This window comes from Muntiacus reevesi, chromosome 9 (assembly GCF_963930625.1).
Source record: "Muntiacus reevesi chromosome 9, mMunRee1.1, whole genome shotgun sequence".
Taxonomy (NCBI): Eukaryota; Metazoa; Chordata; class Mammalia; order Artiodactyla; family Cervidae; genus Muntiacus; species Muntiacus reevesi.
In genome coordinates this window covers 14,320,317-14,324,895 of record NC_089257.1, presented here as the reverse complement: position 1 = coordinate 14,324,895, position 4,579 = coordinate 14,320,317, and the positions used below count along the sequence as shown (strand labels likewise).

General features: G+C 39.2%; 1 pseudogene; it reads left to right on the top strand.

Annotated features, from left to right (window-relative positions):
• The first annotated feature begins 869 nt into the window (after nt 1-869).
• LOC136175727 (olfactory receptor 4C12-like) lies at nt 870-2,239 on the top strand (annotated as a pseudogene).
• The last annotated feature ends 2,340 nt before the right edge of the window (nt 2,240-4,579 follow it).

Below are 4,579 nucleotides of genomic sequence, written 5' to 3'. Positions count from 1 at the left end.
GAAGCTGTGGTACGTATACACCATGGAATATTACTCAGCCATTACAAAGAATTCATTTGAATCAGTTCTAATGAGATGGATGAAACTGGAGCCCATTATACAGAGTGAAGTAAGCCAGAAAGATAAAGAACATTACAGCATACTAACACATATATATGGAATTTAGAAAGATGGTAACGATAACCCTATATGCAAAACAGAAAAAGAGACACAGAAGTACAGAACAGACTTTTGGACTCTGTGGGAGAAGGTGAGGGTGGGATGTTTCGAAAGAACAGCATGTATATTATCTAGGGTGAAACAGATCACCAGCCCAGGTGGGATGCATGAGACAAGGGCTCGGGCGTGGTGCACTGGGAGGACCCAGAGGAGTCGGGTGGAGAGGGAGGTGAGAGGGGGGATCGGGATGGGGAATACGTGTAACTCTATGGCTGATTCATGTCAATGTATGACAAAACCCACTGAAATGTTGTGAAGTAATTAGCCTCCAACTAATAAAAAAAATTAAAAAAAAAATAAAAGGTAGGCTTTCCAGGAAAAAAAAAATTCATTGTTTCAACCTAAGGCCTCCAAGAAAAAAACATGTAAGTTATATGTATTTTCTGATTAAAATTAGTAATGTAAGCTCCATAATTTTGGAAAATACTAAAAAATGTAAAAAAAAATCTAAGAGAGTCAACTAAGAGAAATTTTGGTGCATGAGTTACTAGACAGTTTGGGGAAAAGAAGGAATCATTTGTGATATTGTCCGAGTACTGTTAAAAGGTAGCATTTTGCAGTAATTCATTCTTTTATATTCCCTTTTCCTTTTTTTCTTTCTTAAAAGTAAAGTGTTCCTTGCCAGTGTTTACATTACCCGCACCACATAGATGCGGAATGAAAGGAATGTGACTGTGTTCATTCTAGTAGGTCTTACACAGGACCCCCAAATGCAAAAGGTAGTGTTTGTGGTGTTTTTGGTCTTGTACATGGTAACCCTCTCAGGCAACCTGCTCGTTGTGGTCACCATCACCACCAGCCAGGCTCTGAACTCCCCCATGTACTTCTTCCTGACCCACCTTTCCTTGATAGACACAATTTACTCTTCTTCTTCGGCTCCTAAGTTGATTGTGGACTCCCTTCATGAGCTCAAGACAATCTCCTTTTATGGGTGTATGGCTCAGGTCTATGCAGAACACGTTTTTGGTGCTGCTGAGATCATCCTGCTGACGGAGATGGCCTATGACCGCCACGTGGCCATCTGCAGGCCTCTGCGCTACACGGCCATCGTGAGCCGCAGGCTGTGCCTCCTCCTGCTGGGGTGGCCTGGACCGGAGGGTTTCTCCACGCAAGCGTTCAGACCCTCTTTACAGCCCGGCTGCCCTTCTGTGGCCCCAGTGTCATAGACCACTTCATGTGTGACTTGTACCCTTTGTTGCAGCTTGTCTGCGTGGACACCCACATCCTTGGCCTCTTTGTTGCTGCCAACAGTGGGTTCATCTGCCTGTTAAGCCTCCTTCTCCTGTTGGTCTCCTATGTGGTCATCTGGCGCTCCCTGAGGGCTCACAGTTTGGAGGGGAGACGCAGAGCCCTTTCTGCATGTGGCTCTCACATCACGGTGGTTGTGTTATTCTTCGTGCCCTGCGTGTTTGTGTATCAACGCCCAGTCGCCACTCTGCCCATTGATAAAGCTGTTGCTGTCTTTTACACTATGGTGGCCCCTATGTTAAATCCTTTAATCTATACCCTCAGAAATGCTGAGGTTAAACGTGCTATGAAGAAACTCTGGAAGAAAAAAGTGACTTCATGTATTCCCCATCCCTATCCCCTCTCCCACCTCCCTCTCCACACGACCCCTCTGGGTCTTCCCAGTAAATCCATGGCTGATTCATGTCAATGTATGGCAAAACCCACTACAATATTGTAAAGTAATTAGCCTCCAACTAATAAAAATAAATAGAAAGAAATAAGAAAAAAGTGACTTCAGGTAATAGTTAAACAGAATCATTAAACGTTACGGATAGAAGTAATAGAAGTACTCTAGTCCAAGCCTCTTGATGATATATCAAATTTAACAAAGGAATGAATAACACTTGCTGATTGCCACTTAAGCACAAGAACTAAAGCTTGGGTTGGAATCCAGACTTACTGTCTCCCATCTCACTCTCCTTATCACAACTTAATGCACCTTAATCAATAAATACTTATCTATTCACAGGAAATCTGGAAATATCTTCAGAAGGTGAAAAGTACAAATTGAGAGTTTTGAATTGGTCTTATTACATAGCGTGGAGATGGGTTGGTTACTACTGATTATTAACACATGCCTAATGATACTCCTTTACTTTGGACTCTGGCCTCAATATAGAATTTTTTGTGTGAATGTTCTTGTTTATTAAATCTTGGTTGTACAGTAAAAGAAATACTAATTATGACATGCTTATAAGACTAGCATTGTATTACGTATTTTCCATATTGTATTAGGTGGGGTCCAGTCAGGGAACGGAACAGAGTGATTTTAACTGAAAAAGTTCACATGCAATCAATAATTATGTCAGGGTTCTAACTAAAAAGGGTAATGAGCTCTCCAAAAAAAGCCCTTTGACTGAGAAATGAGCACCCAAAGAAGGAATTCATTTTGAATGTGGACTTCCTTCCCAGGCCGGGATTTCAATCTTTTGGAGAGAGTGTAGATTTTGCCCATGGATGAGGGATGGCATGTTTGACCAAACTTCAAGTTAGTGGTAGAACTGAGATACATACTGAGTTATTACTTTGTCCACATACTTTTTACTCATTAAACGCAACTCTAGGGTGTCTTTCCAGGCAGTTTGGACAGAAATGAGGTAATGAAACTGGTGATATTTATTTAAAAAAAAACTTCACATGGTTTCCCATTGAGCCTGATCCGATGGTCCCAGAGATGATCATTCGTTCATCAGCTGTAACAGTGATCTCTACTCACATTGCACTTCATTGCTTATGCTACTTTTACTTTTTTCTCTTGAAGTTCTGGTTCTTATATCACAAGACAGTTTTAATTCTCATTAAAACAGTTAAAATACTGTTCTTTTATCAGTTCTAATTCTCTCTTCTTTTGCATCCATGTACCCGTGTTCCCAGACCAGCCTGCTGCCACCACCAACTCATTCCCATATGTTTTTGTGCTTTTCTGTTGCTAATCACTGCTGTCAGCAGTTGCGGTTATGCCAAACTACACTCACATTTATAATTTTTATGAACAGTTTTGATTTGTGAAAATAATAATTGAAAACATTGGTATCTTTATGTTAAGTTACCAACAGCATATTATATAATAATTACATCATATAATTTGGCCTCTAATTTTTAAAATAAAAGCTTTTTCATATGTGAGGAAACCTATATAACACTTTATTTTATTCATATTTAAACATTAAACTGGGCACACACATTTCTACAGATCCTCACAGTTTTTTATTAAAATTAGTTTTAATCAGAGTATAGTTGCTCTACAACGTTGCGTTAGTTTCTTGGTGTACAGCAAAGTGAGTCAGTCATGCACATACGCATGTCCCCTCTTGTTAGGATTTCCTGTCCATTTAGGTCACCACTGAATAGAGTTCTCTGTGCTATACTGCGGGTTCTTATTATTTGTTTCATGCATAGTAGAGTGTATATGTCAGTCCCAATCTCCCAGCTCTTTCCACTCCCCCTTCTCCACTTGGTAACCGTGTTTGTTCTCTATTATGTGTGACTCTATTTTTGCTTTGCAAATAAGTTCATCTGTACCGTTTTTTTAGATTACACATGTAAGTGATATTATTTAATGTTTGTTTTTCTCTTTCTGATTTACTTCACTCTGTGTGAGAGTCTCTAGGTCCGTCCACATCTCCGTGAATGGCACGGTTTCATTTCTTAGGGCTGATTATATTCCATTGTATATATGTACCACATATTCTTTATCCAGTCTCTGTTGATGGGCATCTAGGTTGCTTCTATGCCCTGGCTGTTGTAAACAGTGCTGTAATGAACATTGGGGTGCGTTCGTCCCTTCAAATTGTGCTTTGCTCTGGATATGTTCCTAGGAGTTGGATCACTGAATCATATTAGTTTTTTAAGGAACCTCGTACAGTTTTCCATAGTGGCTGTACAAATTTCTATTCCCTACACATTTCATGGTACCTTATCCTTCCACTATTTTATAATTTATAACACCTTGTTGTAATTTTTTACTTCCTCTTGGGAATTTTTCAATGGATCTTAAGCTTTTTGAAGACAGAATCCAGGTCTCTCTCTCTCTCTCTCTCTCTCTCTCTCTCTTTTTTTTTTACCATTGCAACCCCAGCAATTATGAACATCTGATATAGTGTGCTCAAAATGCTTTTAGTGAATTAAGACAAAAAAGAGTAAAAGGAGTGCATTTATCTTGAAATTGCTTTGTATGTAGACAGAGCCATGCATTTTTAAAAACAGCTTTTAACAATGAAATGTTACTGAAAAGTAAATAGATTAACTGTAGAATATAGCTTAAAGAGCTCATATTAATAAGATAGAAAATCTTGCTGAGAGCAGGGAGAATATTAAGATAAGCTATTAGTTCATATGCTGAGAAATGTAG